At 43.1% G+C, this 21,144-nt stretch overlaps 2 pseudogenes across 2 annotated transcripts; one reads left to right on the top strand and one right to left on the bottom strand.

Annotated features, from left to right (window-relative positions):
• Positions 1 to 5,599: 5,599 nt before the first annotated feature.
• On the bottom strand, positions 5,600 to 10,498 carry LOC308644903 (olfactory receptor 14A16-like; annotated as a pseudogene). The gene is made up of 3 exons: positions 10,445 to 10,498; positions 8,015 to 8,147; positions 5,600 to 6,449 (listed from the first exon to the last, which is right to left on the bottom strand). The product of its transcript is annotated as an olfactory receptor 14A16-like (transcript).
• A 6,553-nt stretch (positions 10,499 to 17,051) lies between these two features.
• On the top strand, positions 17,052 to 20,814 carry LOC308644962 (olfactory receptor 1E16-like; annotated as a pseudogene). The gene is made up of 2 exons: positions 17,052 to 17,990; positions 20,723 to 20,814. The product of its transcript is annotated as an olfactory receptor 1E16-like (transcript).
• Positions 20,815 to 21,144: the final 330 nt, after the last annotated feature.

The following is a 21,144-nucleotide window of genomic DNA, read 5'->3' on the forward strand; positions in this document are numbered from 1 at the left end:
TGTTCCAGTCCTGGGAAACTGGGCATGTGGAAGACAGGCACTGTCTTAGAATCCTAGGTACACATTGTATTGGACTCTATATTCAGCCACCTCTTCTTTTTGCAGATTAATCTCCAATTTGCTGGTGTGTGTGTGTGTGTGTGTGTGTGTGTGTGTGTAGTCATTTATCTGTATATGAGTCATTGTGGATCCCCCACTTTATTTAGAAGTTTGGTAGAATATTCTACTGATGCTCATAAGTGAGTTTCTTCCCTGTATACTTTTATATATTGGATGTCATCTGGTCTCATTGGGATATCAGGATTCTATAGTCACATTTAATGTGTGAAGAAAGCTTTCCAATGTACTGTCATGTGCAAAAACACATCTAGTGCCTGTAATTTTTGAAGGAAAATCATTTGATGAAGCTCTATCACCACTGGACTGGAGCCATGGACTTAGGAGATGGGATACTTCTGGCTGTCAGTCATTATCTTCAGTTGCTTTTTCTCCTGTTTTCATCCATTGTTGCACCAGATGGATTTTTTCCAGTAAAAATATAGTTTACTTTTTAAAAATCTTAGCCTGAACAATTTTGTAGTTTTCTTCTATGAACTTTTATCTCTACTCTTTGGTTACACCTGATATTTTTTTCCACTTAATTTCCATTAGTCCTTTAATTTTCATGTATTTTTGCAAAGGTAATATTTAATATAATTGCACATTCTTTAAGTGTATAAAATGCTGTCATTTTAAATATTTGATTTTTCCAAATTTATTTTACTGTTTGAAAATATAAACATAAGTGTCAAATGGAATATATAGTTAATGACTGGGCTATATGTGAAAATAGAGCCCTGATCACTGGTGCACAGGAAGCCAGCCTGCTGAAGACCAGTCTTGTAGAGAGACACCACCACTATAGGGGCGTGGGCACCCAGCACAGGGCCTCACCTTCCCCTGCTCCCTGGGACCATGCTTTCTCACAGGAGTGCTCCAGGAACTCCTATTTTTCATTAGTTTTTATTTTCTGCTCAGGGAGATTATGTGGGAAGACATTAGTTAAAACCACACAGAGCACCCAGAGAAGAATCTGCATAAATCTATTCAGTGCAACGGTGGCTTCAGCTGCAGTGTCTGCACAGCAGTAGGTCCCCAGTCAATGACAGTTGAGGGGTGACTAACATGATTTGCTGAGGGCCCCTTCCCGGCACTTGAATTATTGATATAAGATTTATAGAGACACTGGGCTTGCTTGTTTCTAAACACTGGGGCATGAGCTTGTCACTTGGACCTCTGGGTAAAATGAGAGGCCAAGAGTAAATGGTGACCCCTATAAAATCAAGCAACCTGCGCAGTCTCAAGCCACTGCTTAGAAACTTGCTTAGTGGAGATTTAGACACCAAGAAAGTCTAGGCCAATGCCAAGCTCGCGCCCCCTTCTGTTCATCATCAGGGTGTGCACTTTCCTCTGGGGAGGGGCAGCTCCTCATGCTTGTCAGTGAGTTACAAGGGCCTTGGTTGATGCAGGTTTGAGAATATTCAAGGATAGGACTTCTGCTTTTCTTCAAATTTTCTGGGTAAACAAATTCTGAATCCTTTGAATTCAGGATAAACATGCTCATTGTCATTTATATGATCAACATATTTGCTGCAATCTTTACATCCTAGGCATTGTGTAGGTAGGGAAATTATAACATGCATTAATATTAAAAAATGATTTCCAAAAAGTAAAATAAAATTTCAGTCACTTAAAAGAGAAATTTGCAATATGGGAAAAAAGTCAACATAAAAATTTTTTAAAATCAAGATTTTGTTATTGTACCTATAGGTTCATGAGTGGACTTCACATGAACATTATAGTCTACATCAAAATCAGTATTTAGCTGCAAGGAAATTTAAAGTTTCACAATGGTGTCATGGAATGGATTGCTTGAGAAGGAATTAGTATTATGTGTAATGTATTATAAATGTAATTTATTATAAGTTATTTGGCAGAGATTTTTCAGATATTTAGAAACAGGAGATAGGAAGAGATGTCTTGGACCATGCAGCATGAGGCCAGCTCTGGCCAGGATGGCCCACACTAGTGGTGCCAATGGGTGCCCACCTGCAGCTGACACTGTGTAGGAAATGGTTAGTAAGGAGGAAGCATATTTTCCTCAACTTTAGTGGGGAGCAGGCTGGAGCTCAACTTTAGTTCTTTCTTCATATTATTTAAAAGATATGAAGTCTACATTGATCAAAAGCTTATTTTGTATGTAACTCACAGTTTTTTCCTTGTAAAATATTGAAGATAAAAAGTATATGCTTTATATTCAATTTATCATCCTAAACTTAAACAACTCAAACAAGATGCTATACTTACGATCCACATGTTCTGTATAATTAAACTAGGGTAACACATGGAAGCTTTTTTAAAAAAAAAATTTAGTTGGACACAATATCTTTATTTATTTATTTTTATGTGGTGCTGATGATCAAACCCAGGGCCTCGCATGTGCTAGGCGAGCACTCTACGGCTGAGCCACAACTCCAGCCCCACATGGAAGCTTAAAGTGTAATAAGCATAATGGAAACATGATGTAATGTAATATATATTAATTTCTGTTTAATACCTTAAATTACTTAGTTTCGCTTATTTGCTCTAAAATGCATCATCATTTGATAAATTTTATTCATACACCATGTGTCTTCGTAGGGAATTTCACAACCGTGCATACTTATTGTTGGCTTCCAAAATGCAATAAATGTATGTCTCAAAGTAATGATAGGATTTCCATGGGATTTTCTAAACTATGAAATTGAAAGCCTAAACTATGATCTTATGTACGTCTCATCTGGAAAACCTGCTAGGGTTAAAGGGTTTTCAGACTCTATACATCACTAGCTCACCCCTATGCACAACACTGGTAAGATGTGCTGAGTGAGTAACCTGAGGTCCATGCTGCCCCTTGGTGAGTGACCAGGTGCCCAGGGACACGGTGCATGGAGACAGGAAGGGGCCAGACCTACAAACCCTGGGACCAAGGCTGCAGTGAATCAGAACTGACCTGAGCACCGAGGCTTAGAGCAACCTGTGGCATCTCCAGAGAGACAAAGTGAGGAGGCAGCAGGAGGGAAAGAAAACAGACCCTCGGGTCCTCATTGGCTTCCATGTGACACCGAGTGAGCAAAGCATCGAGTGCTGAAGACGGACACAGAGAGATACTAGAGTGTGTTAACACACACTGTGTTCAGCAGCATTGAATATGATTCACGATGAGCATGAGCAGCTGTACATATGATAATGAACCAACATCTGAGGTGCAATGTGAAGCCTGAAATGAGTCCAGTAATGGCCAAACCGCGCCTGCACTGACCTACTACAGATCTAAAGACAATGAAGTTCTCCATCTATGTTTAACTTTCTTTCTGCACCAAGGATATGAGTGACTGATAATAGTGGTTAAAAGTGGCCTACAGCACCACCCAAAGTCAAAGTAAACAATATTCTGCTATTTTGTGTAGTTGAATTAAATTTACTTTGGTTGATACATTAAAAGGACATTGTACATATTCTGAGGCACCATGTGATGTGTGCATTCCTTAACATTGCATAATGTTTAATCAGGATGGACACATCTATTCCTCAAACATTTGCCATTTGTTTATAGTGAAAACTTCCAAAATCCTTCTTCCAGGTTTTAGAAATAGACCCTCCAGCACTGTCATCGATAGTTGCTGCAGTGTAGCAGGGCAGATCTTTGCTCCTGTGTAACTGCACCCACTGAACATCCTGGGCCACCCTCCTTCCTCCCACCCCACTCTCCATCCTCTGCTGACCACCCTGCAGCTCTGCACTCAGTGAAGCAGCTGTTTTTGTTCCAAGTGTGAGGGCGCTGGGCAGCGCTTGCTTGTCTGGGTCTGGCTACTTCACCAAGCACAGTGACCTCCAGCTTCACCCATGCTGCCACAGACTGCAGATTCTTGTCTTTCTGAGGCTCAGTTTTATTCTGTATATAAATGTACCAGCACTGTCATCCACTCATCATACATTTGGTGACACTGAGGACTGAACTTGAGTGCACTCTCCACTGAGCTGTGCAACAGGCCCCCAACCTTTGCATTTTTAATTGTGACTCAAGCTCTTACTAGGTTTCCCAGGCTGGCCTTGTATCTTCTATCCTCATTACTCAACTTTCCTGGATGTTGGAATTGGAGGCCGAACCTCCTTGGCCTGCCCATTTCTCAAGTGTTTGGTGGACACTCTGGCATCCATTTCTAGGATACCCTGAATGGAGCTGCAGGACAGTGGTCCTGCTGACCTCCTTCTGCACCCTCATGTCATTTCCTTTGCGTAGGTACTCAGCAGCAAGTCTGCTACAACATATGGTAGTTTTATGTAAAAATAGAATGTTGATAAGATAATAAAAGCAAAAAGATAACATGATATCTTAAGATAATAAAAAGTAAAACAAGGCATGCTTCAATCTTCCCTTCTTCTCCAATGAACACTTATGAAGATGTTTCCTTAAAGAATTTTGTTGCCGCACATCGTTATGTATCTTAAGTCATCAGACAGAAAATGAAGAAGTTCAGTTATAATATATCTCTCTCTCTCTCTCTCTCTCTCTCTCTCTCTCTCTTTCTTTCTCTCTCTCTCTTTATGTCTCTCCCCATACACCCCCCTTCTCCCTCTCCCATCTCTCTCTTGGCAGGTAGGAGCTGGGAGTAACTCAGCTTGATTTGAAGCATATTTTCCGTGCAGGTAAATGGAAAGATATGAACATTCAGTGATGAAAGAGAGATATTAATGAGCACATATTTAACAATGTCACTTGGTAGTTCCAAGCAGTGGTTAATGGAATAAAATAAATATATTTTCAAAGTGTTAAGAAAAGTGAATTGTTTTAATATAGCCATTACATTTGCACAAAAATTTTTAAAGAAATTCTTCTAATTTACCACAACACAAAATTGTGTACTGTTGTGACCAGGGCGCATTGCCAGTGCACATGCCTCTATAGTGGTGGGAAAGCTGCCTGTGTGTGAAGAACGCGACTCCAGGTCACACCTGCCTCCTGCTCAATTGGTATTTAACATATGCTCTTTAGCTGGAGGGATACTTTATTTACTAGGTGTTGTTTTGCATCTTAAGGTACAAGAAATGACTCAGGAAACAATTGCTACAAAGGCAAAGATACAACACAACAGCATCAAGAGTGTCCTACCATGTGAGGGAGGTCCAGACCTCCTGCCCATTTACCAGGAGACTTTGAGGTCACCCAAGGCACGTTTCCTCTTTGGCTTTCAATCAGTGACACCAGAGAGTCCACAGCCTTAGTTGAGTAAGACATTTAAACAACTAACTTGAAAATATCTGAACCCAAGATATATGATTTCATCCAAGAAGCGTAAGACAAGAGAGCATGATGGGAAGAGGGGCAGACCCCCAGTACCCCCCTGGCAGTTCTCCTGGACTGCAGTGTATCAGACCAGGCCCCCCTTCAGTGATAACCCGTCAGTGTCTTTCACTCCAGTTGGATCACGATCAGCACCAAGGTTGCAGGAACCCTGAGACAAGAACAGGCCAGCTTAGAGCAGCCCGGGACATGCACAAACATGGAGAGGGATCTGCTCTATCCATGGAGGAACAGGAGGATGTGCTGCTTTGTCAGGAGCTTCCCAGTGACCAGCTTCTCCAATCCTGCCTTCATGGCCTTGTTCCTCAGGCTGTAGATGACGGGGTTGAGGGATGGGGGCAGCACAACAGAGACCACAGAGAGCACCAGGTGAGTGGAGGAGGAGGACCCTAGGAGAGGCTTCAGGTAAGCAGTGAAGGCAGTGGAGAGGAGAAGCACTACCACTGCCAGGTGGGGGAGGCAGGTGGAGTAGGCTTTGGCCCTCCCTGCTGTGGATGGGATCCGCCTGACAGTGGAGAAGATGAAGACGTAGGAGACGACGATGCAGGAAAAGCAGCCAGTGTCCAGGATGGCACTTATGAAGATGAGCACGACTTCTGCAGTCACGTTCTGGGAGCAAGAAATAGCCAACACCTGCGGAATGTCACAGAAGAACTGCTGAATTTGACGGTTTCCACAGTAAGAAAAGGAAAAGGTGCTACAGTGTGCATGGCACATACAAAGCCACTGCTGAGCCAGGACAGAGTGACCATCTGCACACAGGTGTCCCTTCTCATGATGGCTTCATAGTGCAGGGGATGGCAGATGGCAGCATAACGGTCCATGGACATCACTGTGAGGAGGCTCAGCTCTGCAACTGCAGAGAAAGGCACCAGGAAGACCTGGGCCACACAGCCGAGGAATGAGATGGAGTAGCAGTGGGTGACAGAGTTAGTGACAGCTTGGGGCACCACAGCAGAAATGAGGCAGATATTCCTCAGGAAGAAGTACATGGGCAAATGGAGGCCCGGGTCCAGGGAGGTGATGGTGATGGTAAGGCCATTCCCCACCAGGGCAGCCAGGTAGGCTGCAGCGAGAGCCCCAGCTTATAGGAGCTGAAGGCTGCATGGGCCAGGGAAACCCAGGAGAAGGAAGCCCATGAGCCCTGACGTTCTGTTCATTCTTGATGAAATGTTCTGCAATAAAAAGGGCAAGTTGGATGGAAAGATCAGGCTTGATATTTGTTCCTATTTAATGTGTGTGTGTGTGTTTGTGTGTGTGTGTGTGTGTGTATTTGTGTGTGTGTGTGTGTGTGTGAGAGAGAGACAGAGAGAGAGAGAGAGAGAGAGAGAGAGATCTTGGCAGGAAAGGGGATTCAATGTTGGCTGTAACAATAAAGTTTTTCTATAAAATTCCAGTTGGTTGATCACGTTTTTCATGGTGTCTTATCATGTTTTCTGAGTTTTTCTTCACAAAGTCTGAATGTCCTAATAGAATGCAGCAGCACACAGACACTGTCACAGGAGAAGGGCCAAGCAGCCCGGGCCTCCAGAGAATGGTCCTGCTGAAGTGTGAGGAGTGAAGACAAGGATGTGCACTGTCCACTACTCACGTGTCCACTACTCACGTGTGAGGAGTGAAGACAAGGATGTGCACTGTCCACTACTCACGTGTCCACTACTCACGTGTCCACTACTCACGTGTGAGGAGTGAAGACAAGGATGTGCACTGTCCACTACTCACGTGCACACTTATTTCCCAGTCAATGGACTTTGATTCTGAATATTCTTCCACTGTGTCAGTTTCTGTAACAATGTGTGTGTTTCTGTCTTCTCTGTGTGAATGTGCTTTCCTCCTCCTTTAACTTTTCTGAGTCCATTTGGTCACCTTGGTGACTGATTAAACGTCTTAACCCAGATCCTGCCCTTGGCTTTTGTTTCCTCACCTTTCTTCTCATGTTTCATGTTCTTTTATTTTCCTGATTTTTGTCTCTTTCTTTTTTTCTTTGGAGGGACAGCTGTAGACTGCATTTTGAGACTTATATTTCTACAAAAATACAAAGGCGATAGAGGCAGAAATTCCTGCCAGGCTTTAATTTAAATGCTGATTCACAGCATCCTAATCTGTCACAAAACCAACAATAATAACTGTTCATGAATGATACTGTACCACTTAAGGTCACTGTTACTTGGTTCTTTTTAGTGGTCACATATTGGCAATTTAAACAAATATTATTAAGCTCACCATTATTTTCTATCATGTCTTACGCTCTTCCTCATAAGTGAATTAAACTTTCCCTTATATTTTCAATAATCTATTCATTGATTACAGTGTTGTCAGTATCCTGTTTTGCATGATGAGATTGTTGATATTTGCTTTGAATATTGCTATATCCTTAAGCCAAAATTCTACAATAAAGTGGGGTCTTTGAAATAAATCCTGAGTTCATGTTTCAGAAATTAGCATAGAAAATATTGTTTTATGCCCTGTCATCTGTATTAAGGAGACTAGGTTTAGAGATCTTAAAATTGACGTCTAATCACCCAAAAAAACATTTCTTATTAGGACATTTGGATAAGAATTTTCTCCAGACCTATGAAAGTCTTATGAAAATTACAGTCAGCCACAGTATAAGGAAAAATCGGAACTCACTGAAGACCTTGTCCTGCAGGACGTGGGAGCAGTCCAAAGCTCTTGCAGGCTCTGGGGAACTTGGTGGTGGTGCAGAGGCTGTGGCTTCCCTCACTTCTGGGGGTGCGGAGCCCTGAGCTGCCTGCTGCCTGTGCTGTCAACAGGGCTGTGGAGAGGAGTGAGCACCAGGAGGAGGGTGGGGGTTCTGTCTTGCCCTGACCCGAAGGTTGAGTTTGGCATGGGTCCAGAGGGAGATGCTGCCTCTACTGTGACTGTCACCCTGTTCCCCCCAGTGGCTGTCCCTGATGTGGCCACAGTGCCTCTCCCCTGACAGCCCTCTCAAGGAGCAGCTTCCCACCCTGGAGTAGGGTCCAGAGAGGCCAGTGAGGCCCCGGGACTCCATCAGTCACTGAGGTTCCTGTGGGAGAGACCAGGGGCGAGGCTTCCCCAGGGCTGCTGTGAAGTTCAGGTCCACCTTCACCAGGCTGTCTGTGGCCACGGCCTTGCTTTCTCTGCAAATCCAGAGAGACTAGCCCAGCCTTCTTTATTGGAATCACTACCCTGTTTCCATGGCAGTAGTGACATATGTTTTCAAAACCAATTCCCTTTTCATGAGTAGGTTCATTTCTGGCTCTCGGTTCTGATCCACTGTCCAAATGACCCAGATTTTCTAAGTCCTGTGCTATTTTAGTTACGTACAGCTCTGTGCTAGGGTTAGAAATAAGGTCTTATGCTTTCCCTGCTTTTGTAGTTTTTGCTCATTATTTCCTTTCTGTGTGTGTGTGTGTGTGTTTGCACATGATTTTTAAAATGGTTTATTCTCTGTGAAAAAGGAGAGTTTATACAGTGATTTCATTAAATCCGCAGACCTTTGGTTGTGTATATATTATAATGTACTCATTCTTCCAGTGAAAATTTTTAATTCTCAGTAACTTCTTTAACCTCCTGGTTGAATGTATCACTACATATTGCTTTGTACCCATTATAAATGGGTTATTTATCTTCATTTTTATGATAGTTTGCTGTTTGGTTACAGCATACTTCAACTTTTTGAATGCTTATTTTGTATTTGTCAACTTTATTGAAAGGGCTATATCAATTTAGCAATTTGTGTGTGCACGTGTGTGAATTCTATATATTACCTGTGTCCTCAGCAAACAATGAGAATTTTTATTCTCTCTGTCCTATGTGGATGCATGTTCTTGCTTTATCTCACCTGCTTGTTCTGCAGTCTTTCAATACCTTGCTGGGTAGAAGTTTCAGGAAGGTGCCTTCATGCCTCTTTTGAAACTTCCCAAAGATTCCTCCCCTTTGCACATTGCTAGTCTGAGCAGAGGTTGTGGTTCTTCTGTCCTGGCCTGGGGCAAGTGCATGAGCCTGTGGTTCCTTTCCTCACTCCAGGACTCCTCCTCTGCCCCTCAGCATGCATTCCTTCATGCTGCTTTCCTGTAGGGCTTTGTGTCCTGCAAAAGGGCGTGAGCTCTCCCCTTCAGTGCTGATTGCATTAATTTGGATTTTCTTTCTTTCTACTTGTTAATCAACCTATAGATGTGTTGGTTTGTTTCTTTTTCAAAAACATACTTATTTTTATTAATATTTTGTATTTCTGTTATTTCTGCTTTGATATCTTTTTCTTTCTCTTCTTTTTCTCTCTCAAACCCTCTAGTCCTGCTAACTTTGGAATGAGTTAGTCTATTGATTTCCTAGTTACTTGAGATACTTTTTTTACAATTTTTATACTTTCATTTTTTTCCTTGTAAATTGTCTTCTTAGTTTGCTTTGGAGGTACCCCCATATTTTGGCATGATGCTTTTCCGTTTTTATCCATCTCACGGTATTTAGACTTGGCTTTTACTGTTTTATCAACCTACTAGGTGTTCAGAAGTATATTTTAAAATTTCTCTGTATTTTCATTTGTGATTTTCCAAATTCCTTCCTGTCCTCAGTTTCTGTTCTCATGCCACTGTGGTTCAAAGGAAACCACATATTATTGTAATCTTCCTGAACTTGTTCCTGTGCCATGCCCTAACATGCAACCTGCCTTCCAGAATGTTCTGTCTGTGCTTGAGGAGAAGGTGTGCTCTGTTGCTCTGCCATGGCACGACCTCTCCATGTTTGCTAGGCCCACTTGGCCTGAAGTGTTTTTCCAATCTAGTATTTTTCTGTTGATTTGCTGGCAGTGCGACCTGTGCATATTTGAAATTGAGGTGCTCAGTTCCCATGCTGTCAAGGAACTAATCTTTCCTGCCTTCCCATCCCTGATGTGTGTTTCCCTGCGTGGGTGTGTGACATGATGTGTGCTGGGTGTTACATCCTCTTGAGGAGCTGAAGGCGTGTCATTACTGGACTTTGCCTCTGCCTGTCCTTAGAGTCTGGATGAGGTGTGTACAGCTGCCCTTGCTCTCTTTGGCCTTCATAACATACAACACCCTCCCTGTGCCATTGCCTCACTCTGTCCTCACAGTGAGGTGAGTCTTCAGGAGGCAGCTCATAATTAAACTTCATGGTTTCATAAATTCAGCCCCTCTATTCAGGTTGCAGAACTAAATCCACTTACACTCAAGGAATCATTGACAGGAGAGGACTGATTTCTAACATTGACCCTCTCTTCTTGCCTGCCTGCAGTTTGATATTTCTGTCCTGGTATCCTTTGCATGTTTTACATTCCTTCCTACTGAAGGTATTTGCTTTGAGGTTACTATGAGGTTTCAGTGGAACCTCATATTGTTCTAACAATTGCCTACAAGCTGATAACCACTTAATTCGATTGTAAACCAATCTGCACTATCTCCCATCCCACATCTTATATTTTAAAATAACAAAATTATGGCAGTACTTGTTATTGAACTAGGGGCACTTTACCACGGACCCATATCCCCATTGCTTTTTAAAAAACTTATGTTTTGAGTCGGGCTCACTAAATTATCCATAGTGGCCTCAAACTTGTGACATTCCTCCCTAGCTCCCAAGTAGCTCATTACACACACCACAGGCTCAGCTGTGTGCTTCTCTCTCTTATTTTTATTCTATGGGACAAATTTATTTAGCACCACTCAAGAAACACCCTCTTTGGCAAAGTAGACACAGCTGAGAGACTTTAATTTTTGGAATTTATTAATGCACATACATACATACACCTATGTATGTACATAGGTAAATCTCTAAACCATCTGCATACCTAAGCACCTCCCCTCCTAGAATCTGATAGACCCTCCACATGAGCTCCTGTTCTGCAGCCATTTAAACTCCTGCATTATCAACCTCTACCATGTATTTTATTAAAAATTCTATTACTAACTGGCATTTCCATGTTTTCCAGGAATTGTTCTGTTTCAATGTCTTTCAAATTTCCCAAGGTGCCCCCAGAAATCTCAGGCCATAATATCTATAAATAAAATATCCATGGAGTGGTACAAGGACAACTCTCTAGAGAGCTCCAATCCCATTATCTCATTTTCCCTGCTGGTGTGAAGTAAGGTCAGTACTTGTTATTTAATAGACATGCAGAAGAACCAGCCAACTCCCCCATCTCCAGCCTTCTCCTCCCTAGGACTTGCTGACCTGCTGATGAGGAAGTTCTGCTCTGCCCTCACCTGGATGTGTCTACATACAAAAAGTAAGTCTTGCTCCGTGCGAGATCTGATTAACTGAGACAAAACCTCAGTGGTTGCCTCACTGCAAGTGATGTCTTTAGTTTGTCTTTCATTGATTATAGAATGTTGCAGGGCTAGAGATTAGACAGACTCTGATAAAATGGGTATACTACCTCTATTTTACAACCACTCAGAGCTCAAATTCACTGTTGCATCTGCACACCAGCTATGCACAAGCACAACACACCTACTTCTAGTTTACCAGTCTTTTATATTCCAGATGGGAATCACTGCTAATTCCTATTTCTGCAGCTGTTTAAATGATTTCATCTCTGTTTTGGAATGTTGAAAGCATCAAATGGCTCTTCCAGTGTAAAGATGAGAATAAAGATTCACATGTGTTTCACTATCATGATCTTCTTGAAGATGTCCACAAATGACCCTGTTTTAGGTTCCCATGTTTTTAGGAATTATGACCTAATGCACACTGCCTCTAATAAACATGCCTCAGAAGTTGGGGACTGATTTGCTTAATGTGCACCTCTGACTGCTGTAGTAGAATCAGGTCTCACTGGGGAAGCATGGGGTGAACCTGTCTCCAGAAAACCCCAAATGTGCAGAGAAAAGATATGAAGTGCTCACACTTAGTGACCATAGATAATGCACCAGCTGCTTTTAGAGAACTGCCCTTGAAGACATAGAATTCTGTTTAGCAGGAGATTATCTACAAGTACATTGGACACTCGAGACATCAATAACCATGAAGACACTGGAGGGCTGGAGTCCTTGAATGACTGGCTATGGTCCAGGCAGAGATGGTCTTTCTGTGTGGTTTGTGGTCATCAGATAATCTTTGTGGGGATATTTGAAAAAAAAGAAGAAAGAAATTAAAAGACTGATTGTGCCTGCCCTTGTAAAGCTGAAGTGGGTACAGGGTGGAAGGCAGCCTGAGTTGTCTGAACGGAGCAATGGGCTATCATAGGAGGACAGGAAGGATGAATTCAGGCAGGACGGTGGCAGGTGGGATTCCAGGGACAACAACAGCAGTGGCCCCATAAGAAGAATGTGCCTCTGCTCTGAGCAGCTTCAGTTCAGGGACACCTGCCTGCCCTCTCCAACACCTAGCAGCACTCTGAAGGAAAGTGCAGATTCCCAAAAGTGCAGGAACATGAGGTGCTCCCCTCTGGGTTGCCACACCTGTTTCAAACTATTATTTCAAATGTGTTTTTCATGATTTATTATGTGCTAATGGAAACAGTGCTTTCTCTTTTGCAATTACATACACATTGAAGCAGAAAGGCAGGTCAAACTGCTATTAACCCTTGGGAACAAATGCATTCATGGGCCAGGGAAAGCAGCAGCATGCTCCCATAAAACATTGCTTTCATTGGTTGGCATCCTCTAGAAAGCAGAGTATGTGAGGACCCTGGGTTAATGTTTAATTTTGTTAATAAATAGAATGATGTTTTACTGTTTAGAAGGCACAAATTGTCATGTTGGAAATTCTCCCCAACACAATCTTAATTTCCAGAGCTTCTGATATTTGCAAACATCTGAACTTCACTGACTCCTGGTGAGACCCACTGTACTCTGCTCTCCTCGACGTACAGTTGGTTAAAAGGTTTGGTCATCCACCCAAGAACACATCCCACACTCAGGAGTTGACATCTCTCTCTTCCCTTATCCAGGGGTGGCCTCTATCATCCAGGGTTCCTCAAGTCCTCCTGGGATGAGGGAGGACTAGGGAGGTGGTTCAGGGAGGGAGAAAGGGGACATCTTGTCCCCAGCTCTGCTGGACTAGCCTCAGCCCAGGTGCACAGTCACTCTCCCCTGCTCCTTGAACCTTGAAGCAGGAGCCACAGACTCACCTGGTCTCTCTGACTTGAGCCGGTATGGGCATCCTGCTGACCACTGCTGAATCCCTGACCAGCCAAGAGCTCATACCCTTCTGGTTTCCCCCAGGATCTTGCTGCTCGCTCATACACACACTACTCCTTGAATTACTTTTCCTTGCATCTGACAGAGAATTATGTGACAAGCTGCATCAGGAATTCCAGGTAGGAGAAGACCCTGGGGTACCTCCCACACACAATAGGTATTCTAGTGGTTGAACTCTGAGCAAGTTGCCATTTCCCAAGTATTGCACAGATATCTCTGTCCTAAGGAAAATTCCAGCACTGCCTCCAACAGATTCCCAGAGTTGTAACTCAAGCATCATCCTCACCTGTATCAATGCTCTTTAGTGTCCTCCAAGTCCAGTTCTACCTACCCACTGACCATTGGGAGGAGGACCAACTGTTCTCTTTCAATTCTTACTAATTTTGAATACTGAGGGGAGCTGTGGGAATCAGAGATGGGGTCGTGACCTTGGCTCTGCAGTTCTGCAGCATATAGGGAATGTCTTCTCTAGACTTTGGGTAAATTGGGAAAGGAAGGGCTCAGAGCGGCAGATGAGCTTCTACCAGGCAATAGTATTCAATAACTGTCTCAAGCATATTTCATCCTGGGGTTATGATGACTGCAGGGTTCTTGACTATCCTATGCAGGAGGTTGCACACTCACACAGCTGGAAATACTAGAGCTAGCTCCTGCAGAACCACGTCTAAAGCCGAGTGTGTGAAGGGTAACTTCCACCATGTTGCACTCAGGCTGCTCCCTCCTTTATTCTCCGCTGAGCACAGACTGCACATAGGGAAAGAGGCCTGTCTTGCTCTGGAGGATCAGGCCCGCAGAGGGAGAAGACAGCAAGTAGGAAACAGACACTAACCAGACCCCTAGGAGCAGGGATTTGGTGCACACACCTGGGCTCAGGGCTTAAGTTAAGTTCCTGCATTCAGTCAAAGACAGTTTCCCTGGGTCCTAGCAGAGCAGTTTTATAAAAGATCCCACAAAATTGAATTTTATGTATTCTAATTTCAATATGTTCATTGTGTTCAACTTGACTTCAATGTGTTTGAGGATAGGAAGCAATTCTAGGACTCCTCCACAGGAGGTGACAGTGGAGAAAAGTTTGCATGGATGTATTTAAATTTTATTGAATGTTGGAATAAACTTAAATTTCCTAACTTTAACCAACTTCCAAAGTGAATAAGAATTTCCTATGAAAGTGTTGTTGATGGGCAGCTGTCAGAGCTTTGTCATAGGGCCTGGCTGGAAGAGTTAAGCCTTGAGTCAGGATTCTCAGTCACTCAGGTGAGGAGGCCTGGGAATAAGAATGGGCCTGCAGGAGGAGGTGAGCTGTGGCCACTCCCCAGCACCTTCCTGCTGCTGCATCACAGCAAGTGTCCTGTCCTGTCTAAAAAATGAGGCTTGAGGGACATCATCCCCCAACAGGGGTTAGGAGCCAGAACTTCACTATGGCACTACTTGACACATCTATGCAGAGAAAAGCAGCTGTTTGAACCTCAGATTTGCTAGGTATGTGTTTTTGATCTTCCCTTGTTTGTAAAATATATCCATGTTAACTAAATATGCTATTCTGTAGTAAGTACAGTCTATAAGATTTTGTGAATTATATTAAATATTCCATATTTTAAATTAAATTAATAAAGTATATATGTAAGACTTTCCTTTTAGAAATTTGACACTAATTTTTTTACTAAATAATTTTAATGATTTTATTGGTGCATTATAGTTATACATGATAGTAGGTTTTATTTTGAAATATTAGTATGTGCATGAAACTAAACTGCCACCTTTCAGCCCCCTGTACTTCCCCTTCCCCTCCCCTTTCCTATTCTCTGACCTCCTTCCTGTTGTAATGGACTTCTTTCTATTTATTTGTTGTTTTTTAAATTAACAGTGGGCAGATAAACCTAAGGGCAGCCTTCCCTGGGGGTTTACACATGTGCACAGAATAGTTTGGTGAATTTCATTTCTCAGCTCCTCCTCTCCCACTGTCTTCCCTTCTTGAGGTCCACTCTTTCCCCCATTCCTTATTTTGTTCTAACCCACATAAGAGAGAAAACATTCCACCATTGGTTTTCTTACTCTGGCTTATTTCACTCAGCATGAAGTTCTCCACCTCCATCCACCTACCAGTAAATGACATCATTTCATTCTTCTTGGTGGCTGAGCAACCTCAGCCATATTAGTCTACATTTTCTGGATCCATTCATGTCTTCACAGGCTCCTGGGCTGATCCCCTACCTTGGCTCTTGGGAGTCGTGCTGTAAACGTGGATGGATGTGGCTGTGTCACTATACTAGGCCAATTTTAGTTCTTTTGGATGAATACAAAGGAATTGGAGAGCAGTTTCATTTCAGGGTTCCATTCCTAGTTTTTTATTATAGCTAGTGTTTTCCAAAGTATTATTCCATGCTGCAAGTAAATACATGAGACCTCTTACCTGAATTACACATGGCACAAAGAACAAGCATCTTCTAAAACAGAAGTCTTTGCCTCTGCAGGTCACAGACTGAGCTCTGAGGAGTGGACTTCTATTTTATTCTTTCATATACAAGAAGCCCCTCCAATCTCCTTTTGGATGATGTCTGCAGTATATAGAGACCCAGCCACACTTCACAGACAGACGGAATCCCGAATGGCAGGAACACATTCCTGTCCTTCTCCTGTGCACTCTGCTAAAAGGTTTGCTGCAGAGAGACTGCATTTCGTTCTCTGTCCTAACCCCTCCTCTTCTACTCCTCCTCCTGATCTGTGCCTCCTTCCTCCTTTCCTTTTGTTCATTGTGTTTTTTAGATCTTATTAGCTAGAAGTTGGGGTTGTCCTTGTTGGTTTTTAATGAACTAAATATTTCCTGATCAAGATGTTAATTGTATTTCATAAATTAAAAAAATGTCAACACCATATCTGGTAATAAATCCTGAAACTACCAAAAATACAAGTAGAATATTTCAACTTGACAAAAAAAATCCCCCAAGAAAGCCAATAGTTTAGGAAAGAAATTAACAGCAGTAAAGGAGGCTGGGCGAGAAGGTGATAACAGGAAAAACCTAGGAGGGCTGAGGAAATCTATGGCAGGAGCACCATGAGGAAGGAAGGGGTTAAAAAAGACCCATCTCTCCATTCACTAAAGCATCACCAATTGGGTTAATGTTGAAACACCCCAAGTGGTGACCTGGGTCAATGCGTGAAGTAAATACATGAGACCTCTTACCTGAAGCCCCCACAACGAATGGGAGGAAAAATTGTCAGACATCTGTCTCTTCTGTTATCTTCTCCTCTCTGCTTTCCCTCCCTCCCCTCCTCTCCTCTCTTCCATGAGACACTGTTTTCCTACAGTGTGATCAGAGCAGTTGACTTGGGGCACAGGTGCAGAGTGATTCCTCAGAATAATCAAATTTCCTGGATTATGATTCTCATATAAGCTGCTTCTAGGATGTTTTTCCATTGAGAGAAGATGAACCTCTGTAGACAAAGGACCTCTCTGGACATATTCCCAGCTGACCTCCTCTTAGCTATCTGTGGCCACTGCATCTGAACACAACTTCAGAGGGGGAGAAATGTCCAATCAGACCAGAGTGACTCACTTCATCCTCAGGGGCTTCTCAGACATCCCAGAATGGAGGCCAGTAGTCATTGTCTCTTTCCTGTTGGTCTATGCCTTTGGCCTCCTAGGCAACATGTCCATCATCACAGCTGTGCTTAGAGACAGCCACCTCCACACTTCCTGAAGAATTTGTGTTTTCTGGACCTGAGCTACACCTCGGTCACCATCCCCAAGGCACTGGCTACCACACTGCAGGGCCCTGGGGTCATTTCCTACCTCGAGTGTGTGGCTCAGCTTTACATGTTTTTCACACTTGCTTCAGCTGAGTGCTTTCTGCTCACAGCCATGGCTTATGATCGGTGTGTGGCCATCTACAGGCCCCTGCTCTATGGGACCATCATGAGCCACGGATGGTGCTGGGCACTGGTGGTCCTGGCCTGGGTGGGCGGGACCCTCTATTCAGCCTTCCACACTGTCAACACCTTCTCTCTGCCCTTCTGTGGGCCCAACGTAGTGGAGCACTTCTTCTGCGACATCTCCGCTCTCATGAGGCTCTCCTGTGCTGACTTCCACCCCAGGGAGGAGGTGGGCTTTGCCGTGAGCAGCTGCATCATCTTGAGCTCCTTCGCCCTCACGGTCCTTTCTTACATCAGCATCCTCTCCACCCTCCTTCGGATACCCTCGGGGGACGGCCGCTGGAAGGCCTTGTCCACCTGCTCCTCCCACCTGATCACTGTCCTCCCGTTTTACGGCAGTGGAGGCTTCACCTACCTGAGTCTGCATTTCAGTACTCCCCCATCCAGGGTCGCCTGGCACCGTCTTTTACTCCATCCTCACCCCTTGAACCCCGTCATCTACTCTCTGAGGAACCCAGACATGAAGGTCGCCCTGCAGAGGCTGAGCTGCCAGTGGAGTCTGAGCGCTGGGTGCTGCACAGCTGGCCCTGGTCCAGGTGTCTTATGCCCAAGGGGTGCAGACACCCTCTTCCATCCCTCCCCTGCCCTCCTGCTGAGTCTCCCCCTGCCCACGTCCCCACCCACCACCTGCTGCTTCTCCTCCCTCCCCAGAAGGTCCTTCACTTCAATGGTTTTACATACAGTTCCACCACAGAAACACGCAAATCTTTTTTTTTTTTTTTTTTTTTGCAAATCTTGATTTCTTCAGATTGAACCATAAAAATCATTTTAAAATAATTCTTCTTCCATTCAGTATATCTGTAAGAATTCATGTTTTTTTTTCCTTCTGATCTTTTCTTAAATGGTATTCTCAAATCTTTATCATCACTCTCATGCTGTGGCCCCTAATCATGAATTTCCATCTTTCTCTTGACATCATTTCCCTGAATATAACATAAGGACCACATTTTTAACCTGTCTACAATCTACTTATTCCTTTCCTTCTATTTCAAACTGCCTGACCATTCCTGATTCTACTATTCAGCCTATCCTCTGATTAGACATCCAAAGTGTAGAACCCATTCTGATTTCACCTTTATCCTTCTAAATGTTATTGTTGTCTACAGTAAATATGTCCTCAATTCAGTGGCTTTCCCAGCACCCTTTTTTCCTAAAGAAAGAACAGGTTAAGGAGGTCAGTGGGTGGCCTTGGTGCTGAAGCAGGACTCTGTCCTTCTCCACCACCATTATTTTATATGGTTTTCCTTTTGCGAAATCTTTAGAATTCCATCCCTGGTGCAGAATTAAACTACTCTTTTGGTTCCTCTTCCTGCTGTCTCCTTTCTTCATCATACATAACGTACCAGGTTACCTTTTAAGAAAAAAAATCTTTTTAAAATTTATTGTTTCTTTTCAGTGGTGCATGACAGTAGAATCCATTTGATGTTATTATACAAGGTTAGAATATCTATTATTCTAGTTAGGATCCCATTTCTGTGGATGTACAAGATGGTGGATTCACTGTGTTGTTTTCATGTGTGTACAGGGCAAATTGTGTCAGACTCGTTCCACTGTCTTTCCTTTTCCTATCCCCCTTCCTTCCCTCCATTCCCCATTGTCTATTTTATTGTACTTCTCTTCTGCCCCTCACCCCCCTATTCATTGTGTGTTTGCCACTCACATATCAGAGAAAATATTTGACCATTTCTTTTGGGAGGGGGGGATTGGCTTATTTCACTTAGCATGACAGTGTCCATATCTATCCATTTACCAGAAAATACCGTAATTTCATTGTCTTTAAGGGTGAATAATATTCCCTTGTGTACACATACCAGAATTTCTTTCTCCATTCATCTTTTGGTTCCATAGTTCAGCTATTGTGATTTGAGCTGTTATAAAAAATTGATGTGGTTGTATCACTGTAGATTGCTGATTTTAAATCTGTTGAGTATATACCATGGAGTGGGATACCTGAGTCAAATGGGTCCCATTCTAAATTTTCTGAGGAATCTCCATACAGCTTTCCAGATGGGTCACACCAATTTGCAGTCCCATCAGCAATGAATCTTTTCCTCCACATCCTCACCAACATTTACTGTACTTACTTGTATTCTTAATATTATTTCCATTGTGATTGGAGTGAGATAGAATATCAGTGTAGTTTTAATTGACATTTATCTAGTTATGAGAGATGTTGAACATTTTTTCATATATTTATTGACCACCTGTATTTCTTCTTCCATGAAGTGTCTGTTCAGTTCCTTAAACACATGGATATTATATGCTTCTATAGAAACAAAAATCCGGGCTGGGGATGTGGCTCAAGCGGTAGCATGCTCGCCTGGCATGCGTGTGGCCCGGGTTCGATCCTCAGCACCACATACCAACAAAGATGTTGTGTCCGCCGAGAACTAAAAAATAAATATTAAAAATTCTCTCTCTCTCTCTCTCCTCTCTCACTCTCTCTTTAAATAAAAAATAGAAACAAAAATCCTTCAGGAACTATTGCCACATCTATTCTGAAACATCAAGATTTTCAGCATGATTTCCATGACCTTTCATCTTCTGAAGCACATTCACATCGTGCTCTCTCGGCTGCCCTGAACACACCCCACACTGAAGGCACCAGGACTGTTTCTGCATTCTCATCCTCTGTGAATAGCACCACATGGAGCAATCAGAACTTGGACTTTCAACATCACTTCTTCTCTTCTAAGCAAATGCTAATTTGCAGCAGTCAGCAGGGCATGATTGACATCCAGATATCATCTTATCTTCTGGTTCTGAGATATTGTCACGTATTTCATGTGGAACCAACATCTGGGCATTAAAAAAATACAAAATGCTCAAAGATCCAAACCCTCACCTGTACTTTCAGGTCTTAGGTCTTTGATTAATTTCAGGTTGATTTTCGTCCATGGTGAGAGATAAGCATCTGTCATTCTTTACATTGACTGTGTGATTTTCCCAGCACAACTGGTTGAAGAGACTCTGCTTTCCCACTCACGTTCTTGGTGCATTTGACCTACACTGTTGGCATGGATTCCTGTTGCACCACCCTTGCTCTCTACTGGTTCTGTTTCCTGTTGTGTGAATACTGGAGACCATGGCCATCACTCCTGGTTCCCACAGCTTGTCACCCAGGTGGCCACTTCCATCTCCTCCAGCTTTCAGATCCCATCATGTGGACACTCCAGTGGCTCCATGGCATGCTTTGTGTTGGCCACCTCCAGTGTCTTCCTGTGGTGGCCATCCATTCACTGTCCATCAATGCTCCACTGGATTTTAGGTTCTGAGTCAAAGGTTTACCCGGCAGTCATGATGTGTAGTTCCACTTCTGAGGAGAGGTCCCTCGCTGCCACGACCTCACCTCACACATGACAACACTGAGGCTGACATCCACTAAGTGCTTATATCCCGGTACTCACTGCTCTATCAGGGGCGACTTGTAGCACACTTTTTCCTCCTGATTTCTGATTTAGGCCACTCTCCTTATCTGATCTTTTCTTTATGATCATAGTCACACTTTGTATTCAGCCATGTTTTCTCCTTGTAACTGAATGTAACTGTTATGAATTTTAAAAGGATGAGAATTCATGGTCATTTATTACCTGAAGCATATTAGAATATGGAAAGTACTCTACATTGTCAAATCTTACTTGCCTGCTTAAACGGAAAAGAGAAGTAACAAAAAGAAATGGTGCACTGAAT

The sequence above is a fragment of the Spermophilus citellus genome, assembly GCF_964194105.1.
Source record: "Spermophilus citellus genome assembly, chromosome: 1".
In the NCBI taxonomy this organism is placed as follows: domain Eukaryota; kingdom Metazoa; phylum Chordata; class Mammalia; order Rodentia; family Sciuridae; genus Spermophilus; species Spermophilus citellus.